We start from the raw sequence: 20,000 nt of genomic DNA on the forward strand, positions 1-20,000 counted from the left end.
TTTATCTAAATGCCAGTCAATGGGAATTTTAGAAAACAGATTATGGCCAAAATACAGCAAATATTTGCTGAAAAGTCAGCCTTAGTTCTCAGAAAATGGACTGTAAAAAAACACAAATAGATTAAATAAAACAGGCTTTGCTATATGTCTTAAAATGACGCCTGGAGCTCGTGGGAGTTTTCCTGGAATAGGCAGAGCATCGCTGTGCTCGTGTTGCGATGTCTACTACAGTGGACAGTATAAAAGTAGGTATTAGTGACACACGCTGAAACAGGCGTGTGCACACAAACATTTGGTGTAAACAACACGTCGACAAACGAGCAGCTTGTGGATGGACTACAAAGAGGAAGCGTCTTAAAGGAGGACAATGAAAGCGCGTCCTTTTGAGTCTCAGGGAGATTAGACATTTCTTCAAGTGACAAAACACCTTATTAGCCTCTGCCTGACCTCTGAGGATTGACCTCTGACTTGTGACCCGGACACCACCGCGCTTTTACTTTCTTTTTTTTCTTTCCCATCAGCCCTTTCATTCATGGCGAGAGGGAGGAGAGTAGAGTTTAATTAGAGATGGAGCACCTCTGGTAATCCACTCTCCCACTATTCATCCCTGTGGGGGGAGGGGCGGAGGAGGGACGTTTTTAACAAGAGGTCAGAGACACTTTGGCCAAGAATCCACCAGATTAGTCCCTTCCATTGTTTCCAGGAAGTCCGCTCCCACCGAGCCAGAATGCGGGACTTAGGCACTGTGCCTGAGCTCCATGATTGTTACGGTTGAAGGACTATCAGCCCCCCCCCCCCCCCCCTACTGGGGTCTCTGCATGGAGGCTGCTATGTTCTTAGCAGAACTCTTATCGCTGGTGTTTGACTCAAATACTTGTCATAGTGAGAGTCCAGTGGACATAGTGGATCTAACATAATAGTGTGAGAGTCCAGTCCATAGTGGATCTAACATAATAGTGTGAGAGTCCAGTCCATAGTGGATCTAACATAATAGTGTGAGAGTCCAGTCCATAGTGGATCTAACATAATAGTGAGAGAGTCCAGTCCATAGTGGATCTAACATAATAGTGTGAGAGTCCGGTCCATAGTGGATGTAACATAATAGTGAGAGTCCAGTCCATAGTGGATCTAACATAATAGTGTGAGAGTCCAGTCCATAGTGGATCTAACATAATAGTGTGAGAGTCCAGTCCATAGTGGATGTAACATAATAGTGAGAGTCCAGTCCATAGTGGATCTAACATAATAGTGTGAGAGTCCAGTCCATAGTGGATCAAACATAATAGTGAGAGTCCAGTCCATAGTGGATCTAACATAATAGTGAGAGTCCAGTCCATAGTGGATCTAACATAATAGTGTGAGAGTCCAGTCCATAGTGGATCTAACATAATAGTGAGAGTCCAGTCCATAGTGGATCTAACATAATAGTGTGAGAGTCCAGTCCATAGTGGATCTAACATAATAGTGTGAGAGTCCAGTCCATAGTGGATCTAACATAAACGTGAGAGTCCAGTCCATAGTGGATCTAACATAATAGTGTGAGAGTCCAGTCCATAGTGCATCTAACATAATAGTGAGAGAGTCCAGTCCATAGTGGATCTAACATAATAGTGTGAGAGTCCGGTCCATAGTGGATCTAACATAATAGTGTGAGAGTCCAGTCTATAGTGGTTCTAACATAATAGTGTGAGAGTCCAGTCCATAGTGGATCTAACATAATATTGAGAGTCCAGTCCATAGTGGATCTAACATAATATTGTGAGAGTCCAGTCCATTGTGGATCTAACATAATAGTGAGAGTCCAGTCCATAGTGGATCTAACATAATATTGTTAGAGTCCAGTCCATAGTGGATCTAACATAATAGTGTGAGAGTCCAGTCCATAGTGGATCTTACATAATAGTGTGAGAGTCCAGTCCATAGTGGATCTAACATAATAGTGAAATTCCAGTCCATAGTGGATATAACATAATAGTGAGAGTTCAGTCCATAGTGGATCCAACATAATAGTGTGAGAGTCCAGTCCATAGTGGATCTAACATAATAGTGTGAGAGTCCAGTCCATAGTGGATCTAACATAATAGTGTGAGAGTCCGGTCCATAGTGGATCTAACATAATAGTGAGAGTCCAGTCCATAGTGGATCTAACATAATAGTGTGAGAGTCCAGTCCATAGTGGATCTAACATAATAGTGAGAGTCCAGTCCATAGTGGATCTAACATAATAGTGTGAGAGTCCAGTCCATAGTGGATCTAACATAATAGTGAGAGTCCAGTCCATAGTGGATCTAACATAATAGTGTGAGAGTCCAGTCCATAGTGGATCTAACATAATAGTGTGAGAGTCCAGTCCATAGTGGATCTAACATAAACGTGAGAGTCCAGTCCATAGTGGATCTAACATAATAGTGTGAGAGTCCAGTCCATAGTGCATCTAACAAAATAGTGAGAGATTCCAGTCCATAGTGGATCTAACATAATAGTGTGAGAGTCCGGTCCATAGTGGATCTAACATAATAGTGTGAGAGTCCAGTCTATAGTGGTTCTAACATAATAGTGTGAGAGTCCAGTCCATAGTGGATCTAACATAATATTGAGAGTCCAGTCCATAGTGGATCTAACATAATATTGTGAGAGTCCAGTCCATTGTGGATCTAACATAATAGTGAGAGTCCAGTCCATAGTGGATCTAACATAATATTGTTAGAGTCCAGTCCATAGTGGATCTAACATAATAGTGTGAGAGTCCAGTCCATAGTGGATCTTACATAATAGTGTGAGAGTCCAGTCCATAGTGGATCTAACATAATAGTGAAATTCCAGTCCATAGTGGATATAACATAATAGTGAGAGTTCAGTCCATAGTGGATCCAACATAATAGTGTGAGAGTCCAGTCCATAGTGGATCTAACATAATAGTGTGAGAGTCCAGTCCATAGTGGATCTAACATAATAGTGTGAGAGTCCGGTCCATAGTGGATCTAACATAATAGTGTGAGAGTCCAGTCCATAGTGGATCTAACATAATAGTGAGAGTCCAGTCCATAGTGGATCTAACATAATAGTGAGAGTCCAGTCCATAGTGGATCTAACATAATAGTGTGAGAGTCCAGTCCATAGTGGATCTAACATAATAGTGAGAGTCCAGTCCATAGTGGATCTAACATAATAGTGTGAGAGTCCGGTCCATAGTGGATCTAACATACTAGTGTGAGAGTCCAGTCCATAGTGGATCTAACATAATAGTGAGAGTCCAGTCCATAGTGGATCTAACATAATATTGTGAGAGTCCAGTCCATAGTGGATCTAACATAATAGTGTGAGAGTCCAGTCCATAGTGGATCTAACATAATAGTGTGAGAGTCCGGTCCATAGTGGATCTAACATAATAGTGTGAGAGTCCAGTCTATAGTGGATCTAACATAATAGTGAGAGTCCAGTCCATAGTGGATCTAACATAATATTGTGAGAGTCCAGTCCATAGTGGATCTAACATAATAGTGAGAGTCCAGTCCATAGTGGATCTAACATAATAGTGAGAGTCCAGTCCATAGTGGATCTAACATAATATTTTGAGAGTCCAGTCCATAGTGGATCTAACATAATAGTGAAATTCCAGTCCATAGTGGATCTAACATAATAGTGAGAGTCCAGTCCATAGTGGATCTTACATAATAGTGTGAGAGTCCAGTCCATAGTGGATCTAACATAATAGTGAAATTCCAGTCCATAGTGGATCTAACATAATAGTGAGAGTTCAGTCCATAGTGGATCTAACATAATAGTGTGAGAGTCCGGTCCATAGTGGATCTAACATAATAGTGTGAGAGTCCGGTCCATAGTGGATCTAACATAATAGTGTGAGAGTCCAGTCTATAGTGGATCTAACATAATAGTGAGAGTCCAGTCCATAGTGGATCTAACATAGTAGTGAGAGTCCAGTCCATAGTGGATCTAACATAATATTGTGAGAGTCCAGTCCATAGTGGATCTAACATAATAGTGGGAGTCCAGTCCATAGTGGATCTAACATAATATTGTGAGAGTCCAGTCCATAGTGGATCTAACATAATAGTGTGAGAGTCCAGTCCATAGTGGATCTAACATAATAGTGTGAGAGTCCGGTCCATAGTGGATCTAACATAATAGTGTGAGAGTCCAGTCTATAGTGGATCTAACATAATAGTGAGAGTCCAGTCCATAGTGGATCTAACATAATATTGTGAGAGTCCAGTCCATAGTGGATCTAACATAATAGTGAGAGTCCAGTCCATAGTGGATCTAACATAATACTGTGAGAGTCCAGTCCATAGTGGATCTAACATAATAGTGTGAGAGTCCAGTCCATAGTGGATCTTACATAATAGTGTGAGAGTCCAGTCCATAGTGGATCTAACATAATAGTGAAATTCCAGTCCATAGTGGATCTAACATAATAGTGAGAGTTCAGTCCATAGTGGATCTTACATAATAGTGTGAGAGTCCAGTCCATAGTGGATATAACATAATAGTGAGAGTTCAGTCCATAGTGGATCTAACATAATATTGTGAGAGTCCAGTCCATAGTGGATCTAACATAATAGTGAGAGTCCAGTCCATAGTGGATCTAACATAATATTGTGAGAGTCCAGTCCATAGTGGATCTAACATAATAGTGTGAGAGTCCAGTCCATAGTGGATCTTACATAATAGTGTGAGAGTCCAGTCCATAGTGGATCTAACATAATAGGGAAATTCCAGTCCATAGTGGATCTAACATAATAGTGAGAGTTCAGTCCATAGTGGATCCAACATAATAGTGTGAGAGTCCAGTCCATAGTGGATCTAACATAATAGTGTGAGAGTCCAGTCCATAGTGGATCTAACATAATAGTGTGAGAGTCCGGTCCATAGTGGATCTAACATAATAGTGTGAGAGTCCAGTCTATAGTGGATCTAACATAATAGTGTGAGAGTCCAGTCCATAGTGGATCTAACATAATAGTGAGAGTCCAGTCCATAGTGGATCTAACATAATATTGTGAGAGTCCAGTCCATAGTGGATCTAACATAATAGTGAGAGTCCAGTCCATAGTGGATCTAACATAATATTGTGAGAGTCCAGTCCATAGTGGATCTAACATAATAGTGAGAGTCCAGTCCATTGTGGATCTAACATAATATTGTGAGAGTCCAGTCCATAGTGGATCTAACATAATAGTGTGAGAGTCCAGTCCATAGTGGATCTTACATAATAGTGTGAGAGTCCAGTCCATAGTGGATCTAACATAATAGTGAAATTCCAGTCCATAGTGGATCTAACATAATAGTGAGAGTTCAGTCCATAGTGGATCTTACATAATAGTGTGAGAGTCCAGTCCATAGTGGATCTAACATACCGTCTATTATAAAGCATTTTTCACATGTGAATACTATAAATAGTCTATTTTACCGCATTATTCACATATGAATAATATAAATACAGTCTATTATACAGCATAATTCGCATGTGAATAATATAAATACAGTCTATTATACATCATTATTCACATGTGAATAATACAAATACAGTCTATTATACAGCATTATTTACATGTGAATAATATAAATACAGTCTATTATACATCATTATTCACATGTGAATAATATAAATACAGTCTATTATACAGCATAATTCGCATGTGAATAATATAAATACAGTCTATTATACAGCATTATTCACATGTGAATAATATAAATACAGTCTATTATACAGCATAATTCGCATGTGAATAATATAAATACAGTCTATTATACATCATTATTCACATGTGAATAATACAAATACAGTCTATTATACAGCATTATTTACATGTGAATAATATAAATACAGTCTATTATACATTTAAGTACAGTACGCAGGCACATAGCACGTGAGCTACGGTGCTAACGTCATGCCAGTAAGCTGTTTACTCACTTGCTCACAGTCTCTAGTGCTGCTGGAACATCATTCAAAAAAAGTCACTTTTGTGTATTTGTGCAGCGTTTAAGCGAAGGGGGCCGTCATTGAGCCTATAAGAGCGTTTCATGACAGGAAGCTGAGCGGCCAAGAAAACTTTGCCCTGCTCACCACCGGGCAGCTGCAGGCAATAAGCTGCTCGCATATTTACATCCACATGCTGTCAAACATTTGATTTGTCACTTATTGGAGGACATGGCATCACGTATATATTTAACTCCCGACAGCTTTGCTCTTTTCTTCCCCGAGAATAGACGCTGAAACTGCAAAAGGCATTTGTCCCTCTGACGCCCAAGCTTCCTGTTTACCACGTTATTTTCCGCTCACTTCCTCGCGTTTGCCCAACGGTATCTTTAGATACATATTTGCGTGCCGGACTTTTCCCCGGCGTGCACCCCGACACCCGCCGAGGGGGCCGCCGCTGACATGTGCGAATGCGCTCAGAGCGACGGAGGTTTATGTGAACTGCGGGGCCGGCGACTCTTGAGGAAAGCCACAACACAAGTCCAAGGCCTTGTGGCGCGCCGGGCCCCGGATGGCCAGGAATGTCCAAGTTTATTTTTTTCTGCTTTTTCCCCCCGCAAACAACAATATGGGGAAATCCCAGATTTGCTGTTCATGAAGGAGCCACCATGGTCTGCTGTCAGAGGTGTTGTGGTCTGGTGTGAAGATGCTGGAGCTCCATGGAATCCCCCCGACATTCTCATAAAGGCCTTTAAATGTCAAAGAACTGCTTACTTTTGACCTCAAACCCAAATATCGACAGCTCGATCGTCGGGTAGAGACCCAAAGACCGACCGGTCGATCATCGGGTAGGGACCCAAAGATCGACCGGTCGATCGTCGGGTAGGGACCCAAAGATCGACCGGTCGATCGTCGGGTAGGGACCCAAAGATCGACCGGTCGATTGTCGGGTAGGGACCCAAAGATCGACCGGTCGATCGTCGTATAGGGTCGATCGTCATGTAGGGTCGATCGTCGGGTAGGATCTCAAAGACTGACCGGTCGATCGTCGTGTGGGACCCAAAGATCGACCGGTCGATCGTCATGTAGGGAACCAAAGATCGACCGGCCAATCGTCGTGTAGGGTCGATCGTCGGGTAGGATCTCAAAGACCGACCGGTCGATCGTCGTGTGGGACCCAAAGATCGACCATTGATCGTCGGGTAGGGACCCAAAGATCGATCGGTCGATTGTCGGGTAGGGACCCAAAGATCGACCGGTCGATCGTCGGGTAGGATCTCAAAGACCGACCGGTCGATCGTTGTGTGGGACCCAAAGACCGACCGTTGATCGTCGGGTAGGGACCCAAAGATCGATCGGTCGATTGTCGGGTAGGGACCCAAAGATCGACCGGTCGATCGTCATGTGGGGTCGATCGTCGGGTAGGATCTCAAAGACCGACCCGTAGATCGTCGTGTAGGGACCCAAAGATCGACCGGTCGATTGTCGTGTAGGGTCGATCGTCAGGTAGGATCTCAAAGACTGACCAGTCGATCATCGTGTGTTACCCAAAGATCGACCGGTCGATTGTCGGGTAGGGACCCAAAGATCGACCGGTCGATCGTCGGGTAGGGACCCAAAGATCGACCGGTCGATCGTCAGGTAGGGACCCAAAGATCAACTGGTCGATCGATCTGACGTCATAAGCTACTGAATCTGTAGAGACTCTCGTCCCCAAAATATCAAATCCCATCTTCTAGAACAGGCGTCCCCAAGTTTGTTGCCTCCCTGGATCTTTTTAACCAATCGTGCTCATATTTGACACAAATGTGCTCCTCAGTACAGCAACCTGAGGGTTCCTGGTTCAATCCCCACCTTCTACCAACCTCGTCACATCCGTTGTGTCCTTGAGCAAGACACTTCACCCTTGCTCCTGATGGGTCGTGGTTAGGGCTCCCGCTATCAGTGTGTGAATGGGTGAATGTGGAAATAGTGTCAAAGCGCTTTGAGTACCTTGAAGGTAGAAAAGTATAACCCATTTACCATTTACTTCACCAAATCACCTTCATCGGTCGTGATGTGCGGATCAATACCAAATATCCATACCAGATCTTTATAGTCTAATATCGATTCTCAAGTAAAAACAGCGATATTTCTGATTAGGGTTGTCCCCATACCAATGTTTTGGTACCGGTACCAAAAAGTATTTCCATACTTTTCGATACTTTTCTAAATAAAGGGGACCACTAAAAATGTCTATCGGCTTTATTTGAACAAAAAAATGTTAGTGTACATGAAACATATGTTTATTATTGTAATTTAGTCCTTACATAAAATAGTGAACATACTAGACAACTTGTCTTTTAGTAGTAAGTAAACAAACAAAGACTCCTAATTAGTCTGCTGACGTATGCAGTAACATATTGTGTCATTTATACACCTATTATTTTGTACACATTATGAGGGACAAACTGTAAAAAATGGATTATTAATCTACTTGTTCATTTACTGTTAATATCTGCTTATTTTCTCTTTTAACATGTTCTATCTACACTTCTGTTAAAATGTAATAATCACTTATTCTTCTCTTCTTTGATACTTTACATTAGTTTTGGATGATACCACAAATTTGGGTATCGATCCGATACCAAGTAGTTACAGGATCATACATTGGTCATATTCAAAGTCCTCATGTGTCCAGGGACATATTTACTGACTTTATAAACATACTACGAATCGATGTAATCATAGTAGTATCGACTAGATACACTCTTGTACTTGGTATCATTACAGTGGATGTCAGGTGTAGATCCACCCATGGCATTTGTTTACATTGTGACGCCGGTGAGCTATTTTATCCTCCTACGGTGTGTAGTGAAGCATGTTTAGCTATTCCTCGTCCTCCAGTGATAATGTACATGTAAGAAACTTACTTTACTTGTCGCCATGGACACCAGGATTAGTGATTTAGAAGTAGCTAAAACACTGTGGATGGATGTTAGCCGCTAGCTAGCTAGCCATGTCTTAAAGCATCTCTTCTTGAGGGTGTTTCAGTGTTATAACTTCACCTTTATCTTTACTTTTTACACCAAAATGCGTCCATTCTCCCTTTTCTGTCTCCACACCGTGTCTGCTTGTAAGTACATAGAGCAGGGGTGTCAAACGTACGACCAGGTTTTATCCGGCCTGCGGGAAGAGTTTGCTAAGTATAAAAATGAACCCAACATTTTGAATGAAAGAAACCGCTGTTCTGAATGTGTCCACTAGATGTCGCAATAGCAAAAAACTGCATGATGTTAGTGCACCAGTCGAGGGAAATGAGCACAAACATCAATAACATTCTGTAATTTGATTTTGATATTTTTTTTTTGATCTTGATAGATTGAAAATAACACCAATGAGTTGACTAAAGAACATTAGCAGATCATTTATTCAGAACGTATAAATAACGACAAATAAAGATAGCATACTATTAACCGCAACACCAGTGCCTCCATGGAAATGCCCCCCTCTACCTCAAATAACTACTCACCCCCAAATCCTCCACACGACACCTCCGCTCTGGACAGGCTAACCTCCTCCAACCTCTGAGAACAATGGGAGACCGGGCTATCTGCACTCCCAGTCTGTGGAACGCTCTCCCTGACCACCTGAGGGAACCACAGACTGTGGATGCTTTTAAAAACAGCCTTTTTTTTAGATGTATGCATACTAGTTTTAGCTATTTGGCTGTTCTAGTTTTTATTTATTTATTTATTTTAAATTATTTTTAATTTTTATTTATTTTAATACACTGTAGCACTTTGAGGTTGTTTACTCAATGTAAAGTGCTTTTTAAAAATAAAATCTATTATTATGATTATGTAAGTGTAAAAAAAAACCAACAACATTATGATTTGTACATTTTCCGAATGTGCTTGTTGTATTTTTAAACAAAGAAAACAATCTGAAGTTGTCTTTAGTTTTAAGTTATCGTGCTGTGATTTTACCAGTCCGACCCACTTGGGGGTAGATTTTCCCAATCTAAAATGAGTTTGACACCCCTGATTTAGAGGGTTTGCAGAGAAAGTCTTCCCAATACTTGACGGTAGAACCATGTGTTTTCTTTCCGAAGTCACGTTTTGGCAAACGCCACCTTTACTACAAAACCACTATTTAAGAATCCTGGTGGAAACCCGTCAGTTGTAAAACGCTCCAGCGGTTGCCGTCAGTGAATCTCCGTACATCTGTTCTTACGTTTAAGAAGGTCCTGCTCCACTGACGGTTCCGTCATTTCTACCGGCGGGTCGCAGCTGCCGGGCCCGGGGGACGGGGGTTGGGGGCCACCTGCGGTCTGGTATCACCCGAAGGTGTCCGATGCTTTTTGGCCGTTGTGCTCGGGTGGCCCGGCCTGCGGTCGCCCACTGTTTGGGTTTCTGCTTCACGCTGGGATTAGCAGCTATCTCCACCGGGCTTTGGCTTTTCCTGGAAGCAAGCTCGCCCTCTGACTATTTGCTTACGTTTAAGCGTGAACGGGCGCGCTGGTCTGTAGGCGGCCTCTCCTCTGAGTGGGCCAGAAGCGTGCCAAGAGCCGTTGAGCCTCTCTAAATCCCTGATTGATTTACAGCTTTGTCCGCAGACAGTAGAGCCATCCCGGCCTGCGTCTCACCTCTTTGGGCCAATTCTCTCTATACGTCTTCATGCAGCACTGCAATGCTGATGAGGAATGCCAGGCTTCATGGAGTCAGACTCGTGTTAGTGATACTCCTACACAACTCAATGAAGATCAAAGACCGGTGCCATCTCTGCTTTCCTAACGAGGCCGTCCTTGCCAAGACCTTGTGGAGACGATTACGCCGACGGCTTTTTCTGTCCGTCAAACTCTATCTACCGATGCCTCTCTCAGTTCTTCTAGGATTCATGTACTCTGTCAGGCATGATTGGCAGAGTACATGCCTTTCCTTTACTCCGAGAAATGTGCAAAACCTAAACATGGCAATGAGAAACTGGTAATGGTAACACCCATGTTTCGAAAAACCTCTCAAATATCGTTTTTACGCTCTCATGAGGTGGTTTACAGAGGTTTCGATATTGAAGTGTGTGGCAAAAAACGTGACGGAAACCCTTTTTAAACACTCGGGTCGTCTTGGTCTCGCTTGGTCGGCCCCTGGAAGGTCTCTTCCCGGCAATAAGAGGCCGACCCGCAGGCTCGGAGAGACCCACAAAGTCCAGGGGGTACTTGAATCCACAATTCGTTCGCAATTATCTCCCCGAAATCCCTTATTGGTGGCCGCTGCCGTACATAAGGACGTTGCCTTTGATCTGCCGCTGCCTTCGTCTTCTGTTGACAACCACGGCTCCTCAACCATGGACTCGCAAAGCGTTCATCTTCCTCAGACTGGAGTCTCGCGGCACAAGATTTTACGGGAATTACGACTCGTATGCAAAACACCCTTTAAGTGAAACACCCACAAGTCGCAAATGTACTTTGTCGAAATCTTTGAAATATTGCTTTTAATTTGCGAAAAACTGCAACGGAAACGCAGCTAGAGATAAATAAACGCCTCTGAGACAAGTAAACAATTTAATATTTTACAACAATTTTAAATATAATAGAACCTGCATATTAGTGTTATACCGGTACCAAAATTATTTCGATACTTTTCGGTACTTTTCTAAATAAATGGCACCACAAAAAATGTAATTATTGTCTTTATTTGAACACAAAATGTTAGTGTACATGAAACATATGTTTATTATTGCAATGTAGTCCTTAAATAAAATAGTGAACATACTAGACAACTTGTCTTTTAGTAGTAAGTAAACAAACAAAGACTCCTAATTAGTCTGCAGTAACATATTGTGTCATTTATACACCTATTATTTTGTACACATTATGAGGGACAAACTGTAGAAATGGATTATTAATCTACTTGTTCATTTACTGTTAATATCTGCTTATTTTCTGTTTTAACATGTTCTATCTACACTTCTGTTAAAATATAATAATCACTTATTCTTCTCTTTTTTGATACTTTACATTAGTTCTGGGGGACCGGTACTTTTTAGAGGCGGTATAGTACCGAATATAATCCGATAGTATTGCGGTACTATACTAATACCGGTATACCGTACAACTCTACTCCATATACAAACGTAGTTAGTTCTTTAGTTCTGCTTTTGTGACGATCTGTTTGTGTTTATTTCCTGTCAGCACTCTTATTTTAGTTCCACTTCCTGCATGTCGTTGTGGCTTGTGCAGCCCTTTGAGACACTTGTGATGAAGGGCTATATAAATAAACTTTGATTGATTGATTTATTCATTGATATCTGCCTGAGCGCTCCTTTCCCTCACCTGTCCCTGATTGGCAGCTTGGCACACCTGGTTGCAGTTGCCAATCATGCTGCTATTTATGCCTGCCTCGCCCTCCAGTCAGGGCTGGAGGATTCTGTCAGGGACTGGCATGGCCGCGGTAGTTGTGACCCCAAGGTGCAGGTAAGACAAGTCTTTAATTGTACTCAACATAGGAGCAGTTCTGCACACAGCATGCTGCTAAAAGTCAGTTAACATTTACAATCCTCCTGCCCTGACTGGAGGGCGAGGCAGGCATAAATAGCAGCCTGATTGGCAACTGCAACCAGGTGTGTCAGGCTGCTAATCAGGGACAGGTGAGGGAAACGAGCGCTCAGGGAGTGCAGGAAGTGGAAGTAAAATAAGAGCGCTGACAGGAAATAAACACAAACATGACAAGATGTGAATGTGACAGATCGTCACAGCTTTGCTTTTATGTTTTACTCCTTTAGATCCTAAACTATCTTTCTTATTGTGTCTGTCAAATGTGTTTATATGTGACATTGTTTGGATTGTAGTGCTTTGTTGGTGAGCCAAAATAAAATGTCCACCTCTTTGGGCAATAAAGATGTATTCTGTTCTATTCTTGGACAGGGTTCGTAAATACAGACGTTCGTATATTAAAGCAAATTCCTCCATAAGAAACAATATGAACGTGAATGATGGGTTCCAGCCTCCACAAAAGTCCATATTTTAGTAAAGGTTTGTATACTTTGAAGTCAATATAAAGCTCTATACAGTACTGTACATCAAACATAACACATTTAATATCAAAGTCAAAAGAACAAGTAGCTGAACTGTCCTCCTGTGCAGCCTGTATCAAACAACAGAAGAATAAGTGATTATTACATTTGAAAAAGAAGTGCAGATAGAACATGATGAAAAGGAAAATAAGCAGATATTAACAGTAAATTAACAAGTGCATTAATAATACATTTTTACAGTTTGTCCCTCATAATGTGTACAAAATAATAGGTGTATAAATGACACAATATGTTACTGCAGACTAATTAGGAGTCTTTGTTTGTTTACTACTAAAAGACAAGTTGTCTAGTATGTTCACTATTTTATTTAAGGACTAAAGTACAATAATAAACATATGTTTCATGTACAGTAAGATTATTTGTTAAAATAAAGACAATAATGTCATTTTTTTGTGGTGTCCTTTATTTAGAAAAGTATCAAAGTATCAAAATACATTTTAGTACCGGTACCAAAATATTGGAGACAACGCTACATCAATGACCATTTCATGATTATAAAACTTCGAGCAGTGGTGCCCAAAGTGGGGCTCGCGGGCCGAATTTGGCCTACCGGATGGTTTTGTCTTGCCCGCCATTCGATGTTGGTCAATTTTTTAGGGCATCACGGCAAGTGACGAGGGCGGCCGCGGCTTTTGCCGCAGTTGCCGTGGTTGAGTTGAGTTGAGTTGAGTTTGAGTTTATTTGGAACATGCAAGCATACAACATGATACATCACAATTTCCTTTTTCGAAAAGGAGTAGGAAGAAGCAGAGCTTATTTAATTCTACCACTTTTCTTTACATAACAGTTGCTAAAACTTTTTGTTCGCTTCCTGTTCACAATTTATTCACAATAAACTCCATAAGTACCGGTAATCACAATAGAATAAATAAATAAATAATAATAATAATTTAATAATAATAATTGGTGGTTAAATTCAAACCCTGCATATATACACTTTATTTGTATCCATGATCTCTTCAGTTTAAAAGCATGATGTCGACAAAAGCTCTGAGTCTGTCCGCATAAAGTTCAAGTAAATTGTTGCATATTGTTGTAATGTGTGGCACCCTAAAACAAGAAGATGTTGATGTCTTCCTTCACTCGTTATTTTTACAGTTTTATGCATTTTTTTTGGTATAAAATATAACAATTGCCAAATGAATTGCAATCGCAATTATGTTTTTTCTCAAAAACGGTGCAGCCCTGGTTCCTTATTATTCACACTCTCACTATTATGCTAGATCCACTATGGACTGGACTCTCACTATTATGTTAGATCCACTATGGACTGGACTCTCACACTATTATGTTAGATCCACTATGGACTGGACTCTCACTATTATGTTAGATCCACTATGGACTGGACTCTCACACTATTATGTTAGATCCACTATGGACTGGACTCTCACACTATTATGTTAGATCCACTATGGACTGGACTCTCACTATTATGTTAGATCCACTATGGACCGGACTCTCACTATTATGTTACATCCACTATGGACTGGACTCTCACACTATTATGTTAGATCCACTATGGACTGGACTCTCACTAATATGTTAGATCCACTATGGACTGGAATCTCACACTATTATGTTAGATCCACTATGGACTGGACTCTCACACTATTATGTTAGATCCACTATGGACTGGACTCTCACACTATTATGTTAGATCCACTCGACGTCCATTGCACCGGTCGCCCGGGGGGGGGGGCACATCTGCGGTCCCCTCCAAGATTTGTCATTGTCCCATTGGGTTGAGTTTTTCCTTGCCCTGATGTGGGGTCTGAGCCCAGGATGTCATTGTGGCTTGTGCAGCCCTTTGAGACACTCGTGATTTAGGGATATATAAGTAAAATTGATTGATTGATCGATCTAGTGATGCACGCCGACAATATAATTATAATGGGGGACTTTAATATCCATATGAATACCCCATCAGACCGTCCGTGCGTGGCGCTCCAGACTATAATTGATAGCTGTGGTCTTACACAAATAATAAATGAACCCACGCATCGCAACGGTAATACGATAGATCTAGTGCTTGTCAGGGGCGTCACCACCTCCAAAGTTATGATACTAAAGTAATGTCTGATCATTACCTTATAAAATTTGAAGTTCTTACTCATTGTCAACAAGCTAATAAAAATAATAACTGCTTTAGCAGCCGCAACATTAATGCTGTCACAACGATGACTCTTGCTGGGTTGAGTTTTTCCTTGCCCTGATGTGGGATCTGAGCCCAGGATGTCATTGTGGCTTGTGCAGCCCTTTGAGACACTCGTGATTTAGGGATATATAAGTAAAATTGATTGATTGATCGATCTAGTGATGCACGCCGACAATATAATTATAATGGGGGACTTTAATATCCATATGAATACCCCATCAGACCGTCCGTGCGTGGCGCTCCAGACTATAATTGATAGCTGTGGTCTTACACAAATAATAAATGAACCCACGCATCGCAACGGTAATACGATAGATCTAGTGCTTGTCAGGGGCGTCACCACCTCCAAAGTTATGATACTAAAGTAATGTCTGATCATTACCTTATAAAATTTGAAGTTCTTACTCATTGTCAACAAGCTAATAATAATAATAACTGCTTTAGCAGCCGCAACATTAATGCTGTCACAACGATGACTCTTGCTGGGTTGAGTTTTTCCTTGCCCTGATGTGGGATCTGAGCCCAGGATGTCGTTGTGGCTTGTGCAGCCCTTTGAGACACTCGTGATTTAGGTAAACTTTGATTGATTGATTGATTGACATTTATGCTATTCGTGCCTCGCTTAAAATGGCTTTATTTCGCCCTGGGCCCATTTTTACATCCTTTTTATTTATTTTTTTCAACCACGACTCATAGGGGACGCCACAAATGTCATTGACACATCTTTGTGTCATGCTGAGACACAAAAGGAAGGAAAACCATCAGGTCTGGTAGCCCAGATGGAAATCCCATCATGAAACTATTTTAGCATCCCAATGGGAAGCGGGAATCAGCTGGTTTAGTCTAGGAGGTGACTAAGAGGGATTTGGGCGATGCGGGGGAAGGGCAGGGGGGTCTTGATGTGGCGGACTTATCTGTCTGTACTCGGGTGGCACCGGTCTGGACCGTGAGTCACACTTTCTGTTTCCCTCCGTCCACGAGGGCCGGCAGCAGGGTGGCTTCCACCCGCCGCGGCTTGGCCTGCCGCAGCAGGAATGTGCTGTGCCCACACCTTGCGAAACCGTGACCCCTTTCCTGTGGCCGAGGACCTGCTTGCGTCCTAAAAAGCTCCCAGCTGGAACCCCGGTGTGGTAAATATAGCTCTGCCGCTGCAGCCGCGCTTCCTCTGCGAGCAGACTCTTAGGTCAAACAATGGTGGAACAAAATACATCCTATTGCCTTTTTGCCCGCAGAGGTGCTGGATTTGTGGCGTCTGTGACAATAAATGAAGACGGGGGCGGTTTAGACGAGCCGGGGAAAGGTCTATTACAAACGCTTGCTGATGTCTTGCTTAGGTTCTGTTGCCAATGTCCAACAGACTCGCACACAACCAACCGTTTTGGTACATCATGTTGGCTAATCTTGCCACTTTCTTCACTGGGACCGTCTTTTGGTAGAACAAACTTTCCCATCTTCAACTCCTGCCTCGTCAGTAACACATCTACACATGAACTACTGTATATGGTACAAGTGTCGTCAGTAATGTAATAGTAGTGGTATGACACAAGTAACGTCTTGTGTAATACAGAGGGCGGGAGCACATTACACCAGTTTTAAAATCTCTGCATTGGCTCCCCGTCCGCTTCAGGGTGGATTTTAAAGTTTGATTGTTAGTTTTTAAATGTCTTAATGGCCTTGCGCCTTCTTGTCTGACCTGTGACAAAACGTGACACAACGTGACACAACGTGACAAAACGTGACAGAACGTGAGAAAACGTGAGAAAATGTGACAAAACGTGTGTCAAAATGTGACAAAACGTCACAAAATGTGACAAAACGTCACAAAATGTGACAAAACGTCACAAAATGTGACAAAACGTCACAAAATGTGTGTCAATACGTAACAAAACGTGACAAAACGTGAGGAAACATGACAAAACGTGTGTCAAAACGTGACAAAACATGACAAAATGTAACAAATGTGTCAAAACGTGACCAAACGTGACAAAAGTTGACAAAAGATGACAAAAAGTGACAAAAGGTGACAAAACATGACAAAAGGTGTATAAAAACGTTTTTCAAAATGTGACATGTCACAAAACATGACAAAACGTGACAAAACGTCACAAAATGTGACAAAACGTGACAAAACGTGACACAACGTGACACAACGTGACAAAACGTGACAGAACATGAGAAAACGTGAGAACATGTGACAAAACGTGTGTCAAAATGTGACAAAATGTGACAAAACGTCACAAAATGTGACAAAACGTCACAAAATGTGTGTCAATACGTAGCAAAACGTGAGAAAACGTGAGAAAACATGACAAAAGGTAACAAGTGTGTCAAAACGTGACCAAAGTTGACAAAAGATGACAAAAAGTGACAAAAGGTGACAAAACATGACAAAACGTGTATAAAAACGTTTTTCAAAATGTGACATGTCACAAAACGTGTATAAAAACGTTTTTCAAAATGTGACATGTCACAAAACATGACAAAACGTGACAAAATGTCACAAAATGTCACAATACGTGACACAACGTGACAAAACGTGACAAAATGTCACAAAATGTGACAAAACGTGACACAACGTGACACAACGTGGCACAATGTGACACAACGTGACAAAAAGTGACAAAAGGTGTCAAAACGTGACAAAACGTGTCAAAAGCGTGACAAAATGTGACAATACGTGACATGTCACAAAACATGTCACAAAACGTGACAAAACGTCACAAAATGTGACAAAACGTCACAAAATGTGACAAAACGTGACAAAACGTGTCAAAACGTGACAAAATGTGACAACATGTCACAAAACATGACAAAACGTGACAAAACGTCACAAAATGTGACAAAACGTCACAAACTGTGACAAAACGTCACAAAACGTGACAAAACGTGACAAAATGTAACACAACGTGACAAAAAGTGACAAAAAGTGACAAAAGATGTCAAAAGGTGTCAAAAGGTGTCAAAACGTGTCAAAAACGTGACAAAATGTGACAATATGTGTCAAAACGTGACAAAATGTTACAAAACGTGACAAAGGGTGACAAAATATGACAAAATATGTCACTAAATGGTGTCGCCCTCCCCTGCTTGCTAATTGGTAATGTGCTGGCGCCTGCGTTGTTGACCATGGTACATCTGCAGCGGTCGTGAAGTCACTTACCATGAATTGATGAACGTAGACCGACTTAAACAAGTTGATCAACTTATTGGGGTGTTACCATTTAGTGGTCAATTGTAGGGAATATGTACTCTACTGTGTAAACTGTACTGTGTCATAGAATATGTACTGTACTGTGCAATCTACTAATAAAAGTCTCAATCAATCAATTCAATCAATGCTCAGCCTGGCTGCTGGCTGGATGACGTCACCACCAGCAGGTGTCGCTGTGGCGTTGAGCTGTGCACTTAGTGACGTCATCACACTGAAGCGCTCCCAGATGCTGTGACTTGTTGTTTGTAATGAATGAATGAATGGCCTTCAAACAAAGCAGTGATTCATGTGAGCGCTTTCAACTTTGTTTTGCTGTTTAATTAAGGTCAGCCATGTCTTTTATGTTTTTTTATTTTATGTTTTCAAGCACTCCTTAGTTTGAACTCATCTATACGTCATCGGATAATAAATTAAAAGTTTACTTCATCAAGTATTTTGTACTTATTTTATTATGGGACTTTTAATGGATAATGTTTTTGTCATTGTTCTTTTTCTACATTTTGTTGTATTATAATTATTTTTTCAATAACGTATACTTAAATGAAAATAGATTGATATTTTTTCTATCTTAAAAATATTACTGATCAACTAATCTGCTCCTTTCTGATCATGGAAATGTATAAGAAACAAAAAAACAATGAAAGTGTCAACTGTAAATGGCTTGTATATATGCATTTTCATGAAAGGAATAAAAATAAATGATAATGATGAAAGTGTTTTATGCATTAGTGCATTTTGTGCATTTATCAGTATTAATTTTTTATATATGTAAATATCCATGGATATATGTAAATATTTGAATGCAAATGCATTTCATTAAATTATTGTAATACATTTTAAACTAAGTTAACTGTTATACATTCTTTTAATTCACTTTTAATTTTGCAAATACATTTCATTTAATTAATGTATTTATAAAAAAAAAATAAGTTAACTGTTGTAGTTTGTTATAATTTTTTCCAGCACTTTTAAGTATTTGTTTCCCTTATAATTTCTTACATTATTTTAAAGAAATTATACATTTGTATTCTATATTGTTCAATAATAATGCAAAAAATAATTTCCTTGTTATTATTGTCATCATTATTATTATTATTAGTGTTCGTAGCAGTGGTTTATTATTTGTTTTACATACAAATACTTTCAGGAAAATGCATTCAATGATAACATATTAAATGATTAAATTGAATATTGTTTAAAGTAATAAAAACATATTAAAAAAATGCAACTATCTCCTTTTTCTACTAATTTCATTATACTATTTTAAAGGGACAAGCGGTAAAAAAAAATGGATGGATGGATGCATTTTAAAGAAACAAAGTATTTGTTAACATAATACATTGTTTTAGAAATAAACTACATTTATCCAAATGCATTTCATGAAATGAATGTTGTCAAACAAACAAAACAAAGACCTTTAATGAAGATAAATGTGGTTGATGAGCAGATGCGATGACTTAATATTATTTCAACTGTAATAAAAGCTCTTCAAACGAAGCAATAATTAATGTGAGTGCTTTCAAGTTTATCTTGCTGTTCAATTAAGCTTTCATGTTTTATTTTCTTTTAACTGTATTTTATTTTGGAACGAAACACAAACATTAAAAAGCCCCTGAATG

This window comes from Entelurus aequoreus, linkage group LG10 (genome assembly GCF_033978785.1).
Source record: "Entelurus aequoreus isolate RoL-2023_Sb linkage group LG10, RoL_Eaeq_v1.1, whole genome shotgun sequence".
In the NCBI taxonomy this organism is placed as follows: Eukaryota; Metazoa; Chordata; class Actinopteri; order Syngnathiformes; family Syngnathidae; genus Entelurus; species Entelurus aequoreus.